At 37.2% G+C, this 27,192-nt stretch overlaps 2 long non-coding RNA genes across 3 annotated transcripts in view; one reads left to right on the top strand and one right to left on the bottom strand.

Moving 5' to 3' along the window:
- Positions 1-557: 557 nt before the first annotated feature.
- LOC116465992 (uncharacterized) overlaps positions 558-27,192 on the bottom strand; it is a 78,106-nt gene continuing 51,471 nt past the window's right edge. The window contains exons 5-6 of the long non-coding RNA XR_004247312.1: positions 8,348-8,533; positions 558-2,077 (exon numbers count right to left, since the gene is read on the bottom strand). This is a non-coding gene — a long non-coding RNA (uncharacterized LOC116465992). The remainder of the gene's footprint in view (positions 2,078-8,347; positions 8,534-27,192) is intronic.
- Positions 5,665-27,192, top strand: LOC116465986 (uncharacterized). Of its 2 annotated transcripts, XR_009212942.1 has the most exons (5): positions 5,665-5,754; positions 10,715-10,844; positions 11,538-11,749; positions 20,370-20,506; positions 24,815-27,192. It is a non-coding gene; the product is annotated as an uncharacterized LOC116465986 (long non-coding RNA). The 2 variants fall into 2 exon arrangements; XR_004247308.2 differs by lacking the exon at positions 24,815-27,192 and having other exon boundaries at positions 20,370-23,040.

The following is a 27,192-nucleotide window of genomic DNA, read 5'->3' as shown; positions in this document are numbered from 1 at the left end:
AGAGACGGGATTTCACCACGCTGGCCAGAATGGTCTCGATCTCTTGACCTCGTGATCCATCCACCTTGGAGCCCCAAAGTGCTGGGATTACAGGCGTGAACAGATCAGTTTTTTAAAAAGCAATTCAATAAATAAAATGGGCAAAAGACAAAAACAGGCAATTCACAGAAGACGCACAAATGATAAGTGCACATGAAGCGGTTATCAAAGAAATAAACAATAAAGCTTAAATATTTGTTTAGCTTGACTTACCGACAAAGACAATAAAGAACACTGCATGTCTCTAAGAAAACAGTAACTCTAAGACACTGCTGGTAGAAGAATAATTTGCAGCAACTTTACTGGAGGACAATTAGTCAATACACATTTAAAAACTTTGTGACCTAGAAATTCCACTCTTGGAATTTACCCTGAGAGACTAATAAGAGAAGTGAGAAACAAATGTATAAATTTAGAGCTATGATAGCTGTCAAGTGGAACCCACCTAAATATCCAATAAGAAGGGAATGGTTAAAAATTATAATATGTTAATAACAGTAAATATATTGCAAAATGTAACATACATGTGCATTTATTCATAGTGAAGTATATTCACAGTATTCTTGTAAGTGAAAAGCACAACAGAATAGAAAGCAACATGAAGAATATGATTCCATCTTTTATACAGACTCACACAATTTATGAGTATCCTTACATTATACAAATTTAGAAAATATAGCAGATTTTTAACATGCAATGGTGTAATTAATTGTGTATAATTGATTTTATTTTTACTTATCTAAAGTTTCTACTTTTTGTAGAAATGTTTTCTTATACTTAAGAAATACATTGTTTTTATAACAATTCTTCCTCTTAAGAAAAATTTTGAATAAAAGACTTTTAAAAAAGAAAAAGAAAAAATATTACCTATTATGTTACCATCCAACGACAACTGCATTAATGGGAAGTATTTCCCTTCAGTATTTTTATGGATAACCAATTTTTTAAAACATACTTAACTGGGCTTCTGAGACCAGTATTAAGCCTTGCCTGAGGGACAAGCTTTTACAGAGAATTTTCTAGTATCCAATTACAGGGTTTTTCCATAATAGGAGAATAACAGTTTATAATTAGATTGACACTTTAAGCTCTGTCCAGATACCCTTGTGAAAGGAGACACCATCTCTCCTCATTCTTGGCGTGCTCAATTCAATCAGATGTGGTTTTTCTAAGTCAATGATTCTCCTTAGGAATTTTGGCTGAATTGGGTAAAGTGCCTATTAATAATTACACAAGACAGTCCTGTAAATACCCAGGAGACTTATAGAATAGTTAGCAATAAGAATACAGTTATTAGTAGTCCTATTAAAGAATCACTGTACCAGTGGCTAAGACTCTGGAGCCAGATTGCTTGGGTTCAAACCCTAGCTCTGACACTTTCTAGCTATGTAATATAAGGTTTTTTTTTCTTTTAACTTTCTCTGCCTTAATTTGCTCTTTGGTAAAATTGGAAAAATAAAAGCATTTACCTCATAAATTCTTGGGAGAATTAATTGACTTAATATGGGTAAAGCACTTACAGTGGTGCTTGGCACAAAATAGAAATACCCAAGAAGTGTTAGTTTCTATTATGGTTCAGAAATCATACCTACTTGGAAATGATGTTGGATGCACAGTGGTTGAAGGGTGAGGAAATGTGATTTGTGATCTCAACAGTACAATTCATTGAACAAATGTGTGCCCTCCATGAATATAAGATATTCTGTACATATTATCACACTAATCTTTACAATCACGCTCTAAAGTAAATGCTATTTTCAGCCGAACGCAGTGGCTCACGCCTGAAATCCCAGCACTTTAGGAGGCCAAGGTGGGTGGATCACCTGAGGTCAGGAGTTTGAGACCAGCCCGGCCAACATGGAGAAACCCCGTCTCTACTAAAAATACAAAAATTAGCCAGGCATGGTGGCAGCTGCCTGTAGTTCCAGCTTCTCAGGAGGCTGAGACAGGAGGATTGCTTGAACCTGGGCGGCGGAGGTTGCAGTGAGCTGAGATCACGCCACTCCACTCCAGCCTGGGCGACATAGTGAGACTCCATCTCAAAAGAGAAAAAAAAAAAAGTAAATGCTATTTCTATCTTCAGGACTATAAAACCGGGATTCCTACAGTTAAGTAACTTGTTAAAGTCACACATAGTTAAGAAAAAGTAGAACAGGAAAGAGGGGAGGCGTTCTCTTGGTTTGCACCTTTCATTTGTTAGAGGAATTTCTGAATTAGGAAAACTCCAAAGGCAGAAATAAAGATGCCATAACTTTTTTTCACAATTTACCCCTTCCTTCAATAACAGAGAGTTTCTTTTCATTAATTCAACAATACCTACAGAGCACCTGGCATGGGCCAGGCACTGCTCTAAGAACTGGAGCTACTGTATCCCTAAAGAGTCAATTTTCTAGCTAGAGACAGGCAATAAGTAAGGCTGTGCCAGTGAAGTTATTGTCTCTCACCTATAAAACAAGCCTTCTATACTCAGTTTTGCTGTGGTGGCTCTGGGACTCTGCAGACCACTGGATCCAGCACAGTTAAAAGTGAGAAAGCCCATTGTTGATGGTGACGATGAGCAGGAGGCTCCCATGGTGGGCAGTGTCTTGTCCAGCCTGCAGCAGGCAGTGGCACATGTGGGCAAAGCCCCATAGGCCCTGTGGAGGGCTAGAAACATTCTCCCCCATCCCTACCAGTCCTGGGTACCTGTTCTGTAGGGCACCTTAGCCAAGGTGGCCCTTGCCCACTGAGCAAAGCATAGGCTGCTATTCAGCCCTGCAGAAGCAGGGAGCTCCCCGTCACCCCTAACCCGCTCTTGATTTTCCAGAAGCCCTAGGAGCTGCCGAAGGAGAAGGCACCCAGATGGGCCAAGCACAGCCTGAAAAGACCTGCTGTTAAGAGTGCAGGGAGGGGCCAGGAGTTTCTGCTGTGATAGCTGGTTCCCTGTTAGGCTCTGCCTAGAGGGGATGCTTCAGGGATAGTGGAGCTCTACAGGAAAAGGGAGTGACTGAACTCCTTCCTTTGTGCTTTCTATCTGCTTTTTATGTAGCATCCAGAGATGCTTCTTTCACCCTACAAATGGCAGCGCCCTGCCAGAGCAGTGGGTGGATGCAGTTTGCAGTTGTTCCCACGCTTAACAGAACCAGCTTCAGCACAAAACACCTCAGAAACATCAGCCTCAGCCAGGGGGCTGACTTTTCAGAGGTCTGGGCTACGGGTCCACAGGGATCCTCCACGACGACGAAGGTGCTAAGTTTCAACTTCAATCTCTTCCTTTTTCTCCCCCAGCCCCAGGAGCTCCCTGCAGTCGGTACCTCTGTGATACCTTAGAGTTCTCTTGTGACCTTTTCTTACCTGTTCAGTTACTTGATTAACAATACTATTTTCAGTAAGTGAACATATTACCAGTTACCTAAGTTATTATCCTGTTGTTGAACAGCTAGCTATTTTAAATTTTTTACTTCTAAATCCTGCTGCTGTAAAGATTGTGCATCAAACCTTTTTTTCAGGATTTAGGATCCATCTTTTTCAAAAAGAGATTCCCAGAAGTAGAATTACCAGGTTAGAGAATGTGGCTGCTCTATTACTTTTTCTGTATATTTATATACCACACACATATGCCTAAAATGCATTATTTAGCTTTTCTAAATGTTTTTGCCACTCATTTTCTCCAAGTAGTGTGAGGGAATGTTTATATGAGTTTTCACAATCAGTCGATTCTTAATAAAATTGTATTTTAAATCCTATCTTGCTTTTGTTTAATTTACTAGCACTGAATTGCTAACGTGCTCTAGCACATTTTTATGTTTATAATGTAAATTTTGAGATTAGGAGTTAATTTTATTTTCAAAAATTCACTGTTATTCTAATGTTCGATGTCAATAGTATAATGATTTTAGACTTTAAGTCATGTTCATGATGGGGATGTGTAAGGCTCTGGATGTTTTCATTCCTTCTAGCTCTCAGAACCCCATACAGCAATAGTCATAATTTAAGCATGCTTCCTTAACAGTCTCAAGATACTTAGAGGAAGTGATTCCTATAGAGGAATAACATAGATTTTTACTAAATTCTAGTTCATTTTTCACTGCCATTATATGGTCTCTGATCTGGGGTGGATACTTTTCGATTTTCAACTGACACCTTCACTTTATCTTAATTTTGTTTTCTCTGATTACATTTTTATTCAACCAAGGATACTCTTTAAACCATTAGTGGGACTTTTTTAAAAAAATATGTGGGGTAATAGTTTGGAGGATTCAATAGATTCTGTTCTTAAAAGTAGAGAAACCCTTTAAGGATGAGTGACAAAAACAGCAAGTTGTGTTGCCCAATCCATTCGTCCTTTCTTCTTTAATAACAAATCCCCAGTCTCAGCCCTGCAATGATGAGCCATCCCGGAGTCTACTGTTGCCCTGTCCCCTGGAACTAGGATGTCCAGTGAAATGTAGATAGAACAATTATTGGGTGGGACTTCTGAAAAAATCTTTTTTTGCTTTTGTTTCCCTTTCTTCTGCATCCTAATAGAAAATGACGTCACGATGGCTGGAGCTCTGAAAACCACCCTGGGCCCTGAAAATGGAAACCATGTGTGTGCTGGGAATGGCAGAACAGAAAGGAATGTGTAGTTCCCTAAGAAATAGTATGTACACAATATCTGTAATACACATAGCGTGGTTTCCTCAACCTGAGCTGCCTGCTTTCAGATTTCTTTAACATGAGGCAAAGCTACATGTCTCTTGTTTAGGCTATAACTACTGGTAGCCAAATATAATTCTTAATAACATCTCTTCAATGATGAAAGAGTATTGTCACATGTTTAGGCATAAACTAGATTTATTATCATTTTGTCACTTCACTTTAATTGGTTTACAAAAATACAGTGGAATAAATTTACCATAAACAAATGTCTGACACTTCATAAAAGAGACCAATTAGATAGACTAAGCTTTTTGAATTTTTAGAGTTTGCCGTAACATCTTTGGGTAACATCTGCAAAAGCAATCACCAAATGTTTGTGAAATGGGGATAAGAGAAATACCTACTTTGCCAGATAATATTTATGTAAGCACTCAGTAAACCTGAGAGGAACATATAAGTATTGGCTCTTATCCAACCAGATGGATCACATGAAGCCAAAGTTAAATCGTAAGGGCTAAAAATAATTACATTAAAGATAAACCAGTGAAAGTCATTCTGAGATTAAAGAGTAAGTATATTCTTACATGTCTCGGCAGCATGGTATTTCAAACAAGTTGCCTTGTGCTGTATTTTTTTTTACAACCCTGCTATTAGAAGTGGAGGATTTATTTTCTTCATGAGAGTCATATTTTGTAAAGATTACACTATCAATACTGACCCATGTTAAGAAAAGTTTGTGTGAAAATAAAGCATATTCAGCCTCATAGGGCTGCATGCTGTGCTGTGAGAACAGCAGGGAAGTTTTATAAAAAGTAACTTCACTCACATTTCTGAATATATTTTTAAAAAAGGTTTGGTTTCACTAACGTCAACCTGTACTCCAGCTGTTTGTGCATATTTTTGTGTGTCTCTACATTTTCCTTGGAGATTAAGATGGCTTCAAAAGGAAATCACCCTTTCCAAAACAGGCAATTTGCTTTTCAATACGTTGCATAACAGATGCTCCAAAGGAAGAAAGGTAGAGAAGCCTGAGCTGGAGGAAAACACAGTCGTGCAATGTTTTCGGACCCCAGACCTGCAAGGGAGAAGCTGAAGGTAGGAAATGAACATGCATGCATTTATATCCAAATGTATTATTTGAAGCAAGACAGTAATTTCTATGTTGTAAAAAAAAAAAAAAAAATCCAGCCTTGTTTTAAGAATTATCAAAACCCTTCCCTTCAACTTAGCTTGAAACATTACACACATACACACACTCAAATGTCTATGACTATCAGCCCAATTCATTGTATAGAACACCAAATTTGACATAATTGATAAATCTGGCTGTTCTGGGTGTTCATTCTTTGCATTGAATCTGAAGACTTGCATTTAGCTTTAAAATTTCCATTGATGTGTTAAGGAGTTGCTTCATATACTTTTTTCTGTGTCCAATTTTTAAGCTAATTATAACAAATAATTTCAGTACCTACCCCGTGCAAAGCCTTCTGTGGGGCACAAAGTAAGTAAAACCTTGACCTCCAGCCTGTTACAATTCACTAAGAGAAGGCACACACATCCAACCACTAGCTTGGCATAAGCAAAGCTCAAGCGATACGGTAGTTCAGAGTAAAGAAAAACAACCAGGCAGGCAGGCTCAATTGTTGCCCGGATTCCTGCTGCATCTTATTGTTCCATCAGACTAGATCAATCTGTTCATTTCTACAAGTATACAGCTTTTACAGGGAGCAAAGAAATAGGCTTTGGACAGACAAAAAAGGGGACATATTATTCTATTTTGGAGGTGAGACAAGGGTTGATGGAAATTTTGTTAAACAATGATCCCCTTTAGGCTTTTAATCTACTGTGCAAAATATAAAATATACATCTATATTTTACAATTTAAGCAACTTTTGTTTTCACAAATGCTTAAGTGAGATTTTATTATGTCTTATTCCTAAAGAATTTTCCAAAAGAATGAATATTCAATTTATTATAAACTTTGAAATAAAAACTTAGACTTTAACATATATATCGATTCACAGGCAACATTTTAAAAGCATAACTTTTGTGTTAAGATAGGCATATTTTCATCTTGTGTCTACATACAAAAGATCAGATTTTAAATGATCCACTTGATTTTTATAGTATCAAAGCCAAATTAGGTAAAAGAGAGACTTTGCAAAGATTTCTTTGAAAGATCACTAAAAACACAAGTCAAATGAAAGACTGTTGAAAAACTGTCATAGGTAGAAATCCTCACTATTAAATGATCAAGGAAACCCTGAATGAATAGAGTTTACTTAAATAAGTCAATATTAGCTATAGAGCCATGACCGAGGTGAAGAGGCAGGGATAGAATGTAGTCTAATGTATAATTATTTTATTTAAATCACTATAGCAGCAGCATTGAAAATGGATAGGCAGAGACAAGAATGAATGAAGGGAGAGCAGTTAGTAGACTCCTGGATGTGCCCAGGTGAGAGTTGTCTAGGATGAGGGTTATGTTAGTATATTCACTAATTCAAAAAATATTTGTTGAATTTCAAATATTTGCCAGGCACTGTTCTGTCACTGGAATTCCGCCATGAGCAAAACAAATAAAAGTTTCTATCTTGTGGACCTCACATTCTACTGGAGAAGACATACAATAAGATCAATATATAAAATATATAGTATATTGGAGCAGTGCGATGGCTCATGCCTGTAATCACAGAACTTTGGTAGGCCGAGGTGGGCAGATCACCTGAGGCCAGGAGTTCGAGACCAGCCTGGCCAACATGGCGAAACCCCGTCTCTACTAAAAATACAAAAATTAGGGCAAGCACGGTGGCTCACGCCTGTAATCCCAGCACTTTGGGAAGCCGAGGCGGGCAGATTACCTGAGGTCAGGAGTTCAAGACAAACCTGATCAATATGGTGAAATTCCATCTCTACTAAAAATACAAAAATTAGCTGGCCATGGTGGCAGGCACCTGTAGTCCCAGCTGCTCGGGAGGCTGAGACAGGAGAATCGCTTGAAACCAGGAGGTGGAGGTTGCAGTGAGCCGAGATCACACCATCGCACTCCCGCCTGGGCAACAGAGCAAGACTCTGTCTTAAAAAAAGAAAAAAATATATATATATAAAAAATAAAAATAATAAAATAAAATAAATATAAATATAAATATATGCATATATATAGTATATTATAGGGTGATAAGTACATATGGAAAAAAGAAAGCAGGGAAAAGGGAAATAAAATGCCACTGTTGAGGTGAAATTGTAGGAGGAAAATCGAAGGAAGGCCTCACTGAGAAAGTAATGTTTGAATGGAAGGAAATGAGGGAATGAGCCATGAAGATCTCAGGGAAGAACGTTTCAGGCAGAATGAACAGTGAGTGTGAAGGGTGTGAGATGAGAACATGCGTAGTGTGTTCAAGAAGAATCAAGGCAAGATTCTCTATGGCAAGAGCAGGAGGAGTGAGATGAAATTGAGAGGGACAAGGGACTGGGTTATGTAGCAACTATAGATCACTGTAGGATTTTAGCTTTTATTCTGGGTGAGATGGGGAGTCTGTGCCAGCTACTGACCTATTAGCTCTTGGTTCCAAAGCACCCTTCAGTACTCTTCTTTATGATGACTCTGTAAAGTACATTTTCCTGTTAGTCAAATGGTTTCCTGTTAAGTTTTGCCGATAGAAGGCAAAGAAAAGAGAAAGGGACTTACGCATTTCTGTTTTTCCTGTATTGGTCAGTAGCAGCTAAAAGCTTCAACCTTCCTTGAGAGCTTCCAGAACCAGTTCTCTGGTGAGATGCCAGGTAGCAGCAGTAGCCGTTTAGGATCTGTTCTCAGAGGTCTGTATACCAACTCCATGGTGCTTCTTTGTCAGCCCTCTGGGTTCTGTCCTTGGTCCTAAAGATGTAGAGATGCCAGCTTCTTTAGTTTTTAATATCCAGGTTACTGAAATATTCCATTTTTGTCCTTTAGCCCTCAAACACCTATGTTACCAATTCTCTGCTTAAATGCCCACTGTTCCAAATCCTTAAGGTGGTTTCTATTTTCCAGATGGTTACAGTGTCAGGTACTGGAAATGATGCCAGAAAACCCTCAAAGATGGGATTATGGAAATGTTTAAGATATGTCCTTGACCTTGAACTTAATGCTAAGTTCTTTATCAGTAGAAAATGAGGATGCTGACATGGCATGCAATATTTAATTAAATTATCACCTGGGATGGCTTGGGATAAAATGCTTACGTAAATGAGTATCTTGGGGGATAAAATGACTGCTGCAGGTGATGGATATGGTGGTAATAATGACTGTGATGACTTTGGGGTAGAATGGTTATTTCTGACAGTGCTGGAGATGATATAAAAGGAAAATGACTCAAGAATTTAATAATCTCAAAGCTTCTCTTGTGATCCTAGAAGAATCTTTTATTTTGTACAAGTGTATTTATTTTAGTTTGTATATAGCAGGGCAAATATGTCTGAAAACCAAATGGAACATTTAACTATTTAGGTCAGTTATGGAATTACAATGAAAGGGGCATTCACAGACTTTGCAAGTGTCTTAAGTGAAAATTAAGACGGATTGGAAAGAAATAGGGATATCTGATGGAACATAAAGTTGAAAACCTTTAATCCACTCTGAGCATTCCTTTCAATGAGATGCTTATTCTCCTCAAGACTTACCACCTCTACTGTGTCTAGGCCTATAGGGCTAAAGCAATCTAAGTAACAGGGCCAAGTGAGAAATCCAGTGTAAGAAGAAATAAGTTATACTCCAAAAGAATTGCTGTATTTTTCTAAGTTATATTGACATGAACCTAGGGGATATATGTGATTATAGCATATGTATAATAATATCATGTTAGACCAAGGAGGATGGAATGTGACATTGTATCCCATAAAATTTCTCAACATAGGTATACTTCTTTCAGATTTAATATGATAGGTTGAGCAGACTAAAATTGTTCTAACAATTGTTTAATTTATTGGATTCAATGGTGGCCTTCTTGCAGGAAGGTTGGATGAGAATTTTCCTGGCCTGGTGTCAAAAATGGCTTAGGGATGTAGGAATGTTAGAGTGGACTTTACTTGTGAAACTTGCACACCCACCACCCCTCTCTATTTGTTTAGAGGGCCCAGAAGACATCCCGTTTTCTAGGGCGTGTGCCAGTATCTTTGTAAAGCTCAATGGCAGTCATCCTCTGAAGGGTAAAGATGGCAAGGGCAGATGCTATTATTGAAAAAGGATCCCTAATTTCAATGTATATCATGGGATCGCGGAGTAGTGAAGTCAAGAAGCAATACTCACTTCAAGAAGTAAGAGTTATGTAATTTCTATGAAGACAGCTAGGAAGAATTAGAAATCAGAATTGACCTGCAGAGACCTTTGTCTATGCTTACTTAATTCCTTAGGAATGAAATGACTTAGGAGGAAAATAGATAAGCAGATTTCTAAAGTGTTACTTAATCAGCATAATAGGAGAACTCTGTGTTTGATGGGCAGAAATCCGACTTGAGTATTCACAATTTCTCATCTACTTCCCGAACCTAAAGGCGTTCACAGACTTGGAGTTCTTTGATCAAAAGGAAGACTGGGTCCTTTTGAGAAAGTACTCTTCAACACTGCCACAACTGAACACAGTAAAAGTTTTCTAGATCTTCCTGAGACATGCCTGCCTGCATTTGATAGGTGACTGTACACTAGATGAAATCAATGCTTCTTGGGACTCAAAAATCATTTTGGATCACTGCTCAAAAAGTGGGTACCTATAGAATGAAGTAAAAATCCATCACAGTGGTCAATTGAAGGGTAAAATGTAGTGGAAAAAGGAAAGCTATGTATGTCTTCTTTCTTGCTTATATATACATGTAGCATATTGCAAAATAGCAATCTTTGCAGTGCCTCCCTTCAAGAGGTGTAATCTATTTTTCAGTGTCTTGAATTTGGATGCCTTTGTGATTTGTGATTTGCTTTAGCCAGTAGAATATAAGTGACATCGTGTGAGTTCTAAGCTTGCTTCTCAAAAGACTTTGTATCCTCCTTCTCTCTCTCTTGGAACCCTGCAACTTCCATGGAGAAAAGCCTGTGCCCACCATCTGGAGAAGGAAAAACCATGTGGAATAGAGACAAGCTGTTACAGCCAAGGCTCTAGACACGTGAGAGGACCCAAAGACCAGCACAGTCAGCCCAGCAGCTGACCATGGACTCACCAGTGAGTCTAAGTGAAACCGTGGGAATCACAGATTTTTTTTCATCCTTTATTTCATCCCTATTACTTCATGTAAGGATTGTTGGTGTGATTGCAACTGAATAAGAGGATTTATCACCACTCCCAGACAGGGCATAGTAAATGTTAGGACTTTGAGTCTCTTATATATGGAATAAAGTACGAATGACTTCATTTATTTAAAAGAGAGTTGGATCCTGCTAGGTGGAAGCATGAAGTTGTTAACTGTTGTTGCATGGAAGTTAAAATACATGGAGAGGAGTGATTAGGAGTGCTGAGAAACCAAAGAAGGTGACTCTGATGCTGGAAGGACTCTGAAAATTACATTTTCCAGTTACCCTTGCCAGCAGGCTTCCTTTTAGGTTCCATCTGCAGGATGCATAGAGAGAAGAGCAGAAGGAACTTCCTTCCTGTTTTTCCTGTCTTTGACGGCATTGCTAGATCCAGCCTCCCATGAGTTGTGGCATTTCCAGCACAGTGCTGTGGCACACTCTTGGAGGAATCAGCAGCTCTGGGGCAGTGGCTATTTTCCTAGAAGTATAGAACCAGCTCTGCAGAGCCCCTCTTCTAAGCTCCTAGATTCTGGTAACCCCACCCCTTCCCTTTTGTTTCAACAACTAGCAGTATCAGCTGTTGCCTGGGTTTTAAAATCTCTGTGTTACCCTTTTTCTCTTTCAGGCACCCAACATCTATGGAAAATGCCTCTTAGATTGAGATATCCAGTGTGGCTCCCATTTTCCCGGCTAGACTCTAACTGATACGAAGTCATGGAGGGTTTTGAGATCTCAAAAGATTTGTCTTCCATTCTGATAGCATCACCCTGGCTGTCGTGTTGGAATTGACTGAGGGACCGACCAGCTAGGAGGCTATTTCAATCAAAATAGATGGGGGTAAAGAAGTGGTTACGTTCTGTATATATTTTGAAGGTATTAATGATGGGATTTGTAGACATTCAGGTGTGAGTTTCAAGGAAAGAGTAAAAAGTATGAACTATTATCTAGGAGAGTAGGAGACTGATTAGAAGACTCTAGTGTTCATGCTGGGAAACAATTAAGATCAGTGATTATGAATTTAAAAGTTAGACCAACTAGCAGCTGAGTGTGCATAGCTCTACAGCGGTTTTGTTAAGGTAATGCTAGCTGCTGTGACAGATAAATCCTGAAATCTTAGTAACCTAATACAACAGAAATTTCTATTCTAGTAACATAAAGCCTAATAGGTAATGGGACATAGTGAGGATGAACTCCTTGATTATACAACTGAGTCTTTCAGTGGTCTTGGCCAATAGAAACTCAACACGTGTTTTTCAAGTTTGTCCTGAGAATTGACACCTAGCTGGAAAATTGAGGATGGGAGAAAATGCAAGATTTCCATAAATTTTATTTATGCCAGTCCTAGAAGTAGTATGCATCATTTCTACTCACATTGTCTTGGCTAAAATTCAATGTCATGGCTGCACCTTAGGTGAACAGAAGCCAGGAAACATCATTTAGCCTTGTACCAAAAAGGAAAGGAAAATAGGTTTGGTGAACTGTTTTAGCCAATCTCTGTGAAAAGGAGAGATAATCTGTGTTGATGCAAGCAGAGACTAGGCAAATAATTTAAAAAGGTTGTTGCTTTGCCAAAAGTACCACAAAAGTGAGAGAAAGGCAAAGGGGTTCAGCGCAGGTTCAAAGAATAATTAGAAGGACTGGCCATGAATTTAAGCTGGGTAAGGAGAAAGGAGAGGACACGACGAGAGAAAAGAGTTATTAGGATTGATGTGCTGGGGCGCCAGATTGGTGAAATAATTGTTAGAGTTCCATTCTAGTAAGCATTGGCAGGCAAAGGAGGAGGTGTTAATTGGAGAATGTGATGCTTGAAATTGAAAATTTGGAGGAACTTCAGGGCTGCCATTGACAAAGATGACAGCATGACCCTGAATGCTAGCATCTGGGATAGGGTACAAGAAAGATCACTGGGAGACAGACTGCCAAGGAATTTAGAGTCCAAGATATCGACAGATAATCTACACAGATATCACATGTTGAAAAGAGTGATAGTGTTTCAGGTGCTGAAATCTTTGAGGAATGAGGAAATGTGAAAATAAGAACAGTGAATGACTTAGAAAGCTGTTAGTGGGTAAAACAGCAAGACTTGGTGATTGGTTATTGGCAGTGAAGATGAAGGAAGTGACAAGAGTCAATCCCAGTTTTCTCACTTACGTGAATGGGTGGACAGTCTAGGCATTTGTAGGAGAGGAGCACTCTAGGGTGTCCATCTTTAGGAGAGGAATGATGAGTTTATTTTTGGATATATGGATTTTAAAATTTCTCTCTCTCAAATATCCAAATGGAGATTTTGAGAAGATTCTTTGAAATCTAAAGGTCTGGGACCCAGAGAAAAAAACAGCAGTGGGATATATATATTTGAGGTTATCGGAAAATAAATAGTATATAAAACCAAGTATTGGTAATATTGTCTAGGGTGCTAATAGGAAGCAGGGCTGGACCTTAAGACATATAGAAAGAAAGAAGTCACAAAGAGAACACTCTTATCTGTCCAACCTACCATATTAAATCTGGAATAAGTGCACCTGCGTTGATTAATTTGGCCTGATCCAATGTTGTGTTTTATGCTCCTTGGTTTAACACCTTACTAATTTATTCCGATGTAGCTCCCCTAGGTTTATGCCAGTATAATTTAGAATAATATTGCTAGATTATTCACTTGTCTCTCTTGAAATGGACTCAGATTTCTCTAGCTATAGGTCTAGACACAATAAGGGTGACAGGAATAGGCCTTAAAGAAAATAAGCAGCCCATTGAAAGAATGCTTAAAGTAGGTTCACAATTTTCACTTTTATGCATGTGTACCTAAATATTTCTATCTCTTCATAATCAATGCCCTAATTTTCCACTTCGGAAACTTGGAAAGTCTGTGAATACCTCTTACACGGTAATTCTATACTAACCCAGATACTTAAGTGTTCAGTTTAATTTTTAGCCATATCTACCCTGGTACATACAAACAAAAATAAATTCATATGTACAAAAGCAAGAGATTTTTTAGGATCATGGAGAGGCTTTCTATTTCAGTTGACATTGTTAAACCCCTGAGCATATCATTTTCCTTTTGTATGGTCTCCAGTGCAGTCATAAATAGTCATTCTACCAAAACGAACAGAGTGTGAAGTTTGGGAAACTAAGAATAGAGTTATTCAAGAAAGAGGGAGTGTCAATAAAATTAAAGTGACATTATTGAGAACGTAGTAGGTATCAGGCTATGTTCAAAGAACTTCACAAATATTTATTGTATTCTTATGCCTGTCCTAGGAAAAGGTACTATTATTACAGATATTTCTCTTTTACATGGAAGAAAACAGAGGAACAAAGAAATTTTAATTAATTGCTTGAGATCTCAGCTAGTACTTGGCAGATCCAGCAAGCCATCCCAGGCCATCTGACTCCAGAGTCCAGTTTTAACTACTACTTTATATTAACTTCTAACCTAAAGGGATCAGCACTACTCTGAGAAAACCAGGCCAAGGAATAGAAAACTGCTCTTTGGATTGAGTGGCAGGGAGGTCATTGTTGATGGTAGTAAGAGATTTGTCAGTGGAGCATGTAAGTACATAGTACTTAAGTTCATAAGGCAGATTAGAGTCTGATGAGGAGAGAATGCGGAGTTAAAAAGAGGACAGATGTACTTTGGATACTCAAGAAATTTGACTGTCACAGTCAAGAAACAGAAGATGATGGGGTAAAATTGGGTTCAAGGAAAGTTGTATTATTGTTTTGTTTTAAAAATGAAACGAAGTTTTTAAATGTTCACAGAAAGGAACCATTTGAAAAAGAAGGGGATTAATTACACAGGAGAGAAAAGGGACAATTGACTTTGCATGCTCCCTGGGAGGGTGGGAGGGTATTGAATTTAGGACAGTTGTGAAAGGACTGATCTTAAACAGGAGAGAGGACAATGTTTCTCCTCTTTGAACAAGAGAATAATAGGATGAGTGCAAATGCTATCCAATTAAGGGAATTAAGAGTATATCCATATGATACCTTCTATTTCTCTCTTTTAGAAAGTGAATTCATCTGGGTCTGAAAAATGACGGGTCTGGCATGGTGTAAATTGAGGGTGAGAAAAAGTTGAGAAAAGTGTGAATAATTGAGGCTAGTGAGTGAGAAATATACTGGGCTATGCAGGCACTGCTAATGACCTAGACGATAATGATAAATTTATAGTGTTACTTTGTCCTACTATTACTTCCTTAAGTGTCTTTCTAAAATACAGAAAATTGATTCCTTTAGGGTTTAGTTTTGCTAAATAAAGGCAATGAAAAGGCAGAGGAAATTGGAGTTCAGAAGAAAGAAAAGAGTAATTGAAAAAACAGACCGTGGAATCCAAGCTGAAGAGGAGGGCATAAAGATAAGCGTTATGGTTATGGTCATGGTTATGGTCATGGTTATGGTTATGGTTATGGTTATGGTTATGGTCATGGTTATGGTCATGGTTAAGGTTATGGTCATGGTTATCGTATTGGTTATGATCATGGTTATGGTTATGGTTATGGTCATGGTTAAGGTTATGGTCATGGTCATGGTTATGGTTATGGTTATGGTCATGGTCATGGTCATGGTCGTGGTTATGGTTATGGTTATCGTCATGGTTAAGGTTATGGTCATGGTTATCGTATTGGTTATGATCATGGTTATGGTTATGGTTTTGGTTATAGTCAATCATAGTTATGGTCTTGATTATGGTCATGGTCATGTAGGTTTATTGCAGCACTATTTACAATAGCAAAGACTTGGAACCAAACCAAATGCCCATCAATGATAGGCTGGATAAAGAAAATGTGGCACATAGATTATACTAATACTGTTTTTTTAAAAAGGAGGTCACTGAGACTTTGGATATTGGCTGGATTAAACAGGAATTACAGGCCTGAGAATTCAGGAATTTAGTCCAACCAGTAGTCTCTTTGAAGGAGGCGGGACTGAAGGACTGGAATGGTAGACGGCTTTTGGCTGACCCAACTTAAGATGATTTGATTTAGTCACAGAAGTTGCAGAGCAGAACACAAGGCTTTGAGTAGCGTAATGGCCCGGTCTCTGCAGGCCAGCCTGTTTATTATTTGTCTAAATGTTTATTACTTTGGCTACAGTCTGTTATTACACGTATTGTTCTGTGCTATATTTGTGTATTTATATATCTCCCCTACTAGACTCTGGGTTCCCAAAGGCAAAGCCTGGGTATCATTTTTTTAACCTTGGCACTTGTTTTAGTGCTTGCCCAATAAATATTTGATCTAATGACTTTAAACACACTATTTCTATTCCATTGCACTGTCTACTATTTAACATAGCTTATCAATGCTGTGCATTGCTTTGTTAGTTCATGATTTCTTCCAAAAAATGTTAACGTCTAGATATATAGAAAGGTTGGATACAAACAGGAGGAAGAATGTGGAAGCATTACTTACTGTGTACGGATCAGTGATAAGAGAGAGAGGAAACCAATTAGCATTCTTTTCATTATCAGTTGTTTTCAATTGTGTTATGATGACCTGGATAGAATTTCCCATAAGAACTAAGTAGTAAAAAAACAAATAAATAAAAGAAGAATAAGTTGATTGCTTTATTGCATTTGATACTTAAGTAATCAGTCTGAAAGAATGATTTCAAGAATAAACAGCTTAATGGATTCTGGTTGATTGTTTACAGTTAATGTTTTTGCAATAAAACACCTTCTTCCCTGGTTTGCCTCATCAGATAATATAGCCAAGCTTTCATAAAATGAGTCTAATTTCATTCACTTTGTCAAAATTGAATCAGAGCTTCAATTTTCGAGTGTCACTGGTTACAGTTTACATCTTTCCTATTGAATGAATTTTTTTCTCCTGTAATTTTTTTCTTCTATAATTCTGAGCTTTCTTTACACTAGTTGGATTGTGATTCCTGACCATGGGTTTTGTAAGGGATGTTGTAAGTCAGTTGGTCATGTGTGGTTTCATCAAACACTATCAAACATATCTCTTGCCAAATTCCAGTGGTGGAAATTTGTAATAGTTTTATAGGTAGAAGTGAGTAACATTTTCATAAGATTAAGTTCAAGCCAGTCTCTAACACAATTATATACTTCTCTTTTTAACCATAGATTTCTCTGTTAAAGTTTATTAATACTAAAATAAACTCACTATAATTACCACTTATTAAGTGCCTACTCTGCATTGAATGCTTGACAGTATCTTAGGAAATCTTAAAAACAATTCTAAAAAGTTTCATTTACAGGTCGCAATTATAGTTGATAAAACTTAGGTTCAGAACAGCTGAATTATTTGCAGTCATAGGTTTTTAAGAGAGAACTTAGAATCTGAGACTAACCCCCATCTTTATGCTCTTTGTACTGTATCACATTACCTCCATTTTATACCATGTCTATCGGAGTTTCCTTAGGACATGGAGGCAGATGTCCATACACACACCTGTGCCTATAAGCACGGCCAGAACATAGAAGTTATCAGGCCCGGTTGAATAAGAACTAAGCAATGATTCAAGTGAAACATGTAATATTTAAGACTAAAATTTAGTCTTCAGTTCCATGTTAAACTTTATGATTTTTCATTTTAATGGGAAAACTGTATTTTGTATAGAGATCCATCATTTCTTATAGTTTTGTGTTATGGGCATACATTTTAAAATGAAAATAAAAGTAAGAGGATGTTTCATTCAAGTAAAAGAAATGTTACTTTATCCTCATTGTAAGTCCACTGAAACCAAAAACTCTGTCTTTGTCTGGGATTAAATTTCCCCACTCAAAGAATAATGCCATGAATTTAGTATGAGCCAAGATTCCTATACTTGACAACAGTTCCTGTTCATCACAACCATGTATATAACCTTGGAACATGGCAAGCATGTTCTCTATGGAGCTGTTTTAATAATCAATGATAAATTGATTATTTAAAACAGGTCCACAGTTCCTTACTTGCAATTCCCAAATCCAAACTGAAGATTTGGGTAACTGTGCAATTAGAACTTATTTGGCTGAAAAACATGCTCTGAACTAACATGAGGCTATAAATAGTCTTAATTTAAGTTACCTTGTATGAATTTCCAAGTGTTTCACAACAAAAATATTAATATATTAATTAAGGGTTGCTACAGATGGGGTATAATACGTGCACCACATTATTATTCTAAAATCCAAACAATTCTGAATACCAGAGCACATCTAGCCCCAAGAATTTTGGGAAATGAATTTTAGAATGTCTCTCTTTCATTTTCTGCTGTGTTGCAATTAAAGAAAAGCTACCATGAGTGAATTTTCAGTATGATTCACTTTGAAACGATTGTGATAGTTCACTAAGTCGATATATTTCAATTAGTTTGAAATAATAGTATATATTCCATAGTTAATCTATTACTGTAAAAATAAGTAGCCTTCCAGGGAAGGGGGACATTCACCCTTTGTAGAGGTAAATACAATCTTTTCTCTTTTACACTGTGCAGTCATAAGAGTTGAATGATCAGGATACAGCACACCCCCATCACACCAAAAGCTTCTTGAAGCCTTTTTGCAGATAATCCCCTTTCCATCCTCAACATGGGAACCATTTCTGCCACTATGGAATGGAATTGTGCACTGTGGATTTCTTTCAGCCTGGCTTCTTTCACTCAGTACAATTTGGAGATTCATTCATCCTGTTGCACGTATAGTAGTAATTTGTTTTTATTGTTGAGTAGTACTTTGCTATTTGGTATTTCACAATTTATCATTTACCTAAGAGCATTTCAGCTGTTTCCAGGTCGAGTTAGTTTGCTATAAGCATTCATGTATGAATCTTTTTGTAAGTATATGTTTTCATATTTTCTTGGGTAAATACCTAGAAGTGAGCTACTGGGTCCATTTTTAAAAGTACATATTTAACTATAAGAAATTGCCTAACCTGTTTTCCAAAGTGGCTTACTATTTTACACCCCACTAATAGTGTATAAGAGCCCTATTTGCTCTGTGTATTCAATACAGATGATGCTGTCAAGTTGTTACAAGTTTAGCTAGTCTAGTGGATATGTAGTAGTATCTTATGGTGGTTTTAATTTGCATTTCCCTGATGACTAATGAAGTTCAGCATCTGTTTCTAATCTTATTAGCTATTTGTATGTCTTTTTGTGGGGTATTTGTTCAAATATTTTTCTTTTTTTTGCCTTTTTATTGTTGAATTATGAGATTTCTTTCTATATTCTAGATTCAATGCCTTTATCAAATATACATATTGTGAATTATTTTTTATATGACTTGACTTTTCATTTTCTTAGTAGTGCCTTTCGTAGAGCCAAACTTTTTACTTTTAATTAAGTCCAACTAAAAAAAAATTTTTATGTGGTTTGTGCTTTTATTGTCCTAAGAAATCTTGGCTTATTCTAATGCATCAAAGATTTTCTTCAATTATAATTGTTTAAAAATGAAACCTACTCTCTCATAAAATATTGAGCTCTTTTTGTTTCTTTCTTTATTGAGTGACAAGTTAGGCCAAGAAAATGTTAAATTCCTTCTTAACTAGCATTTTAAAAATTAGTTCCTGAGATTTTCTATTAGAAAGCTGTACTGCTATTTTTCTAAATTTTATGGTTTATCTGAGGTTGATATTCCTAGTTCTCAATGAACATACACTATACTAGAAAAAAAATAGAAGTATAGTTAAGGGGCAAATGTGTTAAGTGCCTACAAACCAATATAGCCTTATTTCCAAAGCTGTTCTGGGCATGGGAAGATTACTCCTGATTGGGCAAGAAAGGCTTTATGACAAAGGCAGCCCTCAAGCTGGGCTATGGATGATGGTAGAATTTTGATAGACAAGAATGAAGAGAAGGCATACCACATGTCACAAACAGGAGAACAGAGGCAAATTTTTAAAAAATGGTGTGTCAGGCAATAGTGGGCTGTGCTGTTTGGCTGGAGATCACTTCCATTTTAGGTGGCTAATGAGACCTAACCCTAGGAAAAGATTTGGAGGAAGGGTGGAAGGAGAGCTCATATTGTATTAAGTGCTGACTAGATTTTTTTTCTGATATGGCCACCCATTGATGATTTCAAGTAGGAAAAGAGTAGAGTCAAAGAGGTGTTCTAGAAAGGTTATTCATGAAGCCTTGATCAAAGTGGTTCAAGGGGCAAAGATATTAGCTCAAGAGACTCCTATTAGGACTCCGCTGCATGGCACCAGACTTCACTGTCAAGTATTGAATTTCTCCTTTTCTTTTATTTTATGTGTGCATGTCTTATCTCTCCTTCATGATTGTGAGTCTTTTTTAAAATTTTTATTTATTTTTATTTTTATTTTTATTTTTATGTTTTTTTTGAGATGGAGTCTCACCCTGCTGCGCAGGTTGGAGTGCAGTGGCGCGATCTCAGCTCACTGCAAGCTCCGCCTCCCTGGTTCACGCCATTCTCGTGTGTCAGCCTCCAGAGTAGCTGGGACTACAGGCTCCTGCCACCACGCCTGGCTAATTTTTTTTGTATTTTTAGTAGAGACAGGGTTTCACCGTGTTAGCCAGGATGGTCCCGATCTCCTGACCTCGTGATCCGCCAGCCTCAGCCTCCCAAAGTGCTGGGATTACAGGCGTGAGCCACTGCGCCCGGCCGATTGTAAGTCTTTTATAAAGGTAGGTGTTGGGTCTTATTCCTCTTCTCACAGTCTCCAGCCTCTAGTGTAAACCACACAGCAATGTTGATTGGTACACATGCCATCCAAAGAGAATGTATGAGGAGACAGAGGGAGAGAGCAGAAATTGCAAATTCCAGGGACTTTAATTAATCCAAGGCTCATGATTAGAATTGGCTTTCAGAACATAAAACATGTTCTATCAGATTCTCGTTGATTAGAGACCAGTTTTATTTTTGACTCTGTGGATGTAGGCAAGTCGCATTGGCCCCAAGTTCTCTCAAGTTCACTTTCATTGGCTCTAAAATCAGAAGTTTAAATGAAATAATTCTAAGGTCCTTCTCATTTTGAATTGCTATACCTTGTTACAGGATCAATATATTATTTCTTTCTTACATATCTTTTAATGTGAGATTGTTTATGTGGGAGTTTTATAAGTGCTCCTAAGGCTAGGCTGTAATCCCAGCATTTTGGGAGGCCTAGACCGGAGGATCACCTGAGGTCAGGACTTTGAGACCAGCCTAACCAACAGGGAGAAACCCCGCCTAGTAAAAATACAAAAAAAATAGCTGGGCATGGTGGCACATGTCTGTAATCCCAGCTACTCAGGAGGCTGAGGCAGGAGAATTGCTTGAACCCAGGATGGGGAGGTTGCAGTTAGTAGAGATCGTGCCACTGCACTCCAGCCTGGGGGACAAGGGAGAAATTCTGCCTCAAAAAATAAATTAATTAAAATTAAAATGAAATTTTTAAAAAAGTGCTCCTAAAAAATGTTATCCCAAGATTAGCATTTAGAATAAGCAACATAAGTCATGAAATGTAGCATTTATAGGGTACTGATTCTGTCTTTGGTGGTGCAGTCCTCAGCTTTTGATTCCTGCAAGTGTTTCTCAGGCTCAATTATATGTTTGCTTCTATGATATTATTTATTGATGTAATATAATATGGTGATATTGTGACATGGTTTCAAATTCTTTATTTTTCTTTTCCTTTAAGTGCTTAAATCCATGCATCTTGCTTGTGGGTTTAGAAGACAGGGCTTATCACCTATTACTTTTCCTCTGCAATCTCTTACCCACAGACATGAAGGAAGGAAGGGAAAAAGGGACAGAAGAAGGAAAGAGAATAGACCACTGGTTCATAGGGTGTTTTGGGGTTAGAAGGAGAAATGACGAAAGAGAAGAAAACTTGAATGGGCCCTATGAAAATTAAAAGTGAACTATGATTTCATTCACTGTCCTCAGTTTGGTTAATAAAATTCGTTTTCTAGAAATTTACATTTCATTTATGATATACATATATGGTGAGATAATTGAAATATATTATCTCATTTGCAAGTTTTTGAATACCATTTCTCAAGGAATTATATTGAAATGTATTAATTTAATGAAAAATCGATAATACATTATATAAAATAATAGGCAAACTAGTTGTTTAATGACTTTAAAAATTAACTTTTATCTTAAACTTGAAAAAATCCTAAACTTTCAATATTTCAAGCAATTTACTTTGCATTTTAGGTAGCAATAGAAGTTAGAGGTTCTTCAGAAAAAATTTTTGTGTAAGCAAAAATGTGTTCCAAAAAGGCTGTGAAACTCAATTGATATTGTTATCTGCTAAGACAGTAAATGGAATTATCATTTCATAAAGCCCAGAGAAAATCTGATGGTCCCAGGTAAAATGAGTGATCTTCGCAAAGGAAAAGTACTTCACAGAAGCCGGAAGCTGGGATACCAAAGAGAGGAAACTGGTACTAGAATATTTCACTTAATGACTGCATGACAAGTCCATCAGAGGTCATTATTTATAGGTCATTTTCCTGTCAATTGTAGGAATCCTGGCCTTAATCATTTGTGTCAACACACACTTCCGTATAAAAACTTCCAACATGATACAGATAATTCTGAGAAACACGATATGCGTTCTGACAATTTTGTGCTTTCCTTTTGACTCTGAATTTGCCAAGATATTTCCTGTTAACTCCTTGGCATGAGTATTTTTAAGCGTCTGATATTGATGCCAGCACTGGGTGTCATGCTGGGAAAATCCAGTTTTCGTAAGGAAAATTACAAAGCATTGTGGTCAGCATTAAATTTAAAGGAACAATGTTACTTTTAAAAACATTTCTACAGTTAGATATTTCATTATTTAACATAGGTTTTCTCCTTGCTTTTTTTTTCCTTTGTTAGGATGCCTTTTCCCACTCTGCAATTATTTTATGAGTGAAAGTAATAAAATTATTGGACTGTTATGTGCCATGCACTTTCACTATAGGAAGAATAGAGATTTCTCTTTCTCAGTGCAAAAAAAAAAATAATTCTGTATCATCAAAATAGTTAATATTCTAAAAAGTAAATGCATTCTCAGAAATTATTAGCTGTGATCAATATTCAAAAATACTCTTTAGCTGGTAATAAAGGAAATCCCTTTTTTCAAGGCATTGATTTGCCCTACCTCAAAGTTACCTACTTTCAGACAAAACTTAGTCTATAAAGAATGCACAAAATTTAATTTTTTAAAATTATGACCACTTGAATTAAAAATCCAATGGGGTAGTAACCTTTACCAATGAAGCTTTTGATTTTTATTTTTGATATATATAAGGAAGAAATTAAGAGCTCTTTCTGGGCCAGGCACGGTGGCTCACACCTGTAATCCCAGCACTTTGGGAGGCCAAGGCAGGCAGATCACAAGGTTAGGAGATCGAGACCATCCTGGCTAACATGGTGAAACCCCGTCTCTACTAAAAATACTAAAAATTAGCCAGGCATGGTGGCGGGTGCCTGTAGTCCCAGCTACTCGGGAGACTGAGGCAGGAGAATGGCATGAACCCAGGAGGCAGAGCTTGCAGTGAGCCAAGATCACGCCACTGCACTCCAGCCTGGGTGACAGAGAGAGACTCTGTCTCAAAAAAAAAATAAGAACTCTTTCTGGCCCCTGTTCTAGCTGAACAGGGACATTGAGGGATAGGAGTTGTGGTAGCTAAAGTTAGTAACTCAGAGAAATTTACAATTCCAGGATGAATTAGAGTGAAACTCTCAGATCAAAATAATATTTTCTGAAGGAGATATTGGTAACACTGTAAGTGATTATGTCGCTTAAAAGATTCTAGGCTTCAGATTAACATAATAGTTTACAGATATAATAAGACATAAGTACATTATAGAAAAGAGCCAGCTACAAATCAAGATGGCGGGAGAATCCCCACTTGGATGAGGCAAAAGAAAAAAATAGGGAGCAAAGATGTGAAAGAATAAGGGAAGAAATAGTTTCATAATTTAATTTGTTGACTTCTGAAGGCCAGAATGGAAAAAAGCCCTGAGAGGTCAACCAACAAAATAAAACTTAATCTTATGTAACTTAACTATTTCAAAAGGCTCTGTCATTAACATTCTAGAAAAAATAATTTTTAAATAAAACAATCAATGAAGATTTATTAAATAATTGGGAGATAAAAATTGGACACAGGATACAAGTGTGTAGTTTTTAATAGAGCCAAACAATTATTTATTGATCGGCAGTACCAAATGCTTTCATTGGCATCTGCATGGTAAAAATTATACAATATTTGGCAAAGGATCTTAAAATTATAGATATTCAGCAAAAGATCCTAGAATCCCAGAATAAGAATTCAAATTTATTAAACACATATTGAGCACAAACTAAATCATTATCCCTGTGCTAAGTGTGAATTACATAAATGATTAAGGCATGATCCTGATCACAGAGGAATCAATGACGTAGTTAAGGAGCTAAATAAATGTAATACAATCGGAAACTGTCATAATGATAGTGAAGAGGAAAAATAAAGTATAGAAAGAATTTCCCAGGAAACGTAGACAAGTCTCAGTGCCTCTAAGTCAGCGTTTCTCAATCTTAAATCTCATGATCTGATTTCATTTCATTTGAAACGAAGCCATGCCTTACTCAAACTATACATATAATCCTTGAGATTTTTTCTATGCTTTCATTAGAATTATGCCTTTTGCTCAGAGTCACTGCACTGGATTTAGACTAGATTTGCGTAGATACATTAAAAATTTTAAGATATAAAGTATGCTTAAGCTTTAACTAAACTTACATGCTGAAGAGGATCTGTACTCCCTTGTATCACTTTGCCTCAAAACCACCATCTGAAGAGCTTTTCTTATGCCCAAACGTATAGAGTGAGCTTCGGGCAAATATTTAACTAGTGTCTTCACCTGAAATTGTGGTCAAGGTAATGTAGGTGTATTCATTTTCTATTGCTGTTGTAATAAATCATCACAATCCTAGTGACTTTAACAACACAAATTCATTCTCTTACCAGCTCTGGAGATAAGGCCAAAATGAGTCCTATGGAGTATTTGCACAGCCAGTTTCTTCTGGAAGCTTCAAGAGAGAGTCTGTTCCTTGCCTATTCTAGCTTCTAGAGGCAGCCAACACTCCTTGGCTCATGGCCACATAACTCTGACCTGTATCTATTGTCACATCACTGGCTCTTCTGACCTCCTACCAGGACCCTTGTGATTACATTGGGCCTACTTGGATAACCCAGGATAAGTTCTCCATCTTAAGGTTGTTAATCACATCTGCAGAGTGCCTTTTGCCACATAAGTTAACATATTCACACGTTCTAGGAAGAAGGACATGGACATCTTCCAGGAAGCATTATTCTGTCTACCGCAGTAGGTGAATGCATGTTGTCCCAAGTAGACTATCTTGAGATAAAATTTAACCAGATACTTCTGTGTCTCAGAGAGGATTTTACCTTTGAGGGAGGGAGGAAGCAGATAAGCCATGCTGTGATTTGGTCCAGGTAACTTCAGTTCTCTTAAAGATAGCACCTCATTTTTCTTTAAAGAGATGGCTCACTATGCCCAAAGATCCCTAACCAAGGGCCATGCAAGCTAATTTCCAAATTAATTTTTCTAATTATCTCTATTTCTGAATGTTCCTAAGAGATGTCATTTAACATCTAAATTGTAATTTTGTAAGAAGTCAAGCTTGACTTCTTACAAAACAAAAATAAAAGAGTTTTCAGGTTGGCTAGCTGAACATTTCATCAAATCCTTTTGTTTTTTAAAAAAATATAAATCAGTAAGTTCTCCATAAAATGGCAGGACAGTGTCTATAATTACCTGAAAGGTTAACTTGAAAACATTAGGCTTGAATACTTATGCACCTTACTGTAACAATAGACAAGGGTTTACTTTCTGAAGTGTTTTTGTTTGTACCATTGAGAAAGAGAACAATGACATCAGTATCCACAAAGAAAAGTTATCCAGTAGGCTCTGAATTATATTTTAATGGCTGACTTCAATTTAGAAAGTCACAATTATGTGTTTCAAATAAAAGGAAACGTTCAAAAGAACTCATTTAAACTTGTTAATAATAAGAACAAAACTTAAGTTCTGCCTTTCTTGGTATTATCAGAATTTAGATTAACCTCCCCAGAGGAAGTGGTGGAAACAGGTAGGATAAATGTTCCCAAAGAAAGAATGACTCATTTGGAAGTTTGTAACTAAAATCTGGCTCAGGCATATTAAATGCTCTTACCAAAGTAAGCTGGAGAGCGGAAGTTTTTTCAGGGTAATATACTATATACCTTAGTCATGTAATAACCATAGTTTTAAAAAATATGATAAATATACAGATTTTTCATTCATAATATTCTTAAGAGTGGTCTCTAGTTTGGGCTTATTCTTTAAAAGGAAAAGCAACCAAATCCACTGCAAATGATGGCAACAAATTCACTGAAGGCACTCATTGGTCAATCTTTAATAAATATTATATATGCATCATTCATTAATTCAATAAATAATTACTGAGGAATTAGCACATGGCAGGCATTATTCTTGGTGCTAGAGATATAAAGATAAACATGTAGCTTACACTAAATGAGGGATTCTCACAGTAATACCTAAATAATATTTAATACCTAAATCACATGTTAATAATGAAATAATCTCATTAGAAATTGTTACATGTACAATGGAAAAAAATAAAGCCAACTAATCAGTTAGGTTGTAGATTACATAGGGTATTTTAGATATAGTGTCTAGAAAGACCCCTCTGAGGAAGTGACATCTGGGCAGAGACATAAAGGAAGTGACACCACCAGCCGTGTGAAGGATCAGGAGAAAGTACATCCCAGACACAGAAGGGTAGAGCAAGCTCCTGATATGAAAGGAGTTTGGCATACTCATGAGAGAGTGAAGCCAATATGGCTGGCCCACGTGAGCATGAGGGAGAGTGGTAGGAGAGGATGTCTGTGGAGCAGCATGGGGCTGTGAAGTTCAAGTTGATTTTAAGGGCAATGGAAAACCATTGGGGGTGTTTTTAACAGAAAAATAACATGGTCTGACTTCTGTTGCTGACAGTTCCCTCTAGCTGTGATGTGGTGGATAATGGCGGGCCTATGAGACAAGACACTGTTTCAGGTGAAAGATGTTAGTTACTTGGAATAGCAGGTGGCATTGGAGCCTGAGGAGGGATTGAAGTTCTGGGAGCAGTTCCTCCATGATTCTGATGGAACTCTTTTCCTGAGGAAAACTGATAAAAGGAAAAGGATGGGACAAACTATAGCCCACATTACTGGTCTCAAGGCCACCACCAATACTCATTGTCTTCTTCAGTCCATTCCAGACACTGCTCAACTGTTCACCCTCAACTCTCACTTCTGCTGTTCTGGGCAGTTTACCTGGT

This window comes from Hylobates moloch, unplaced genomic scaffold (genome assembly GCF_009828535.3).
Source record: "Hylobates moloch isolate HMO894 unplaced genomic scaffold, HMol_V3 SCAFFOLD_3, whole genome shotgun sequence".
NCBI classification, from domain to species: Eukaryota; Metazoa; Chordata; class Mammalia; order Primates; family Hylobatidae; genus Hylobates; species Hylobates moloch.
Note: the sequence above shows the minus strand (reverse complement) of the source record. Positions and strands in the feature narration are given on the sequence as shown.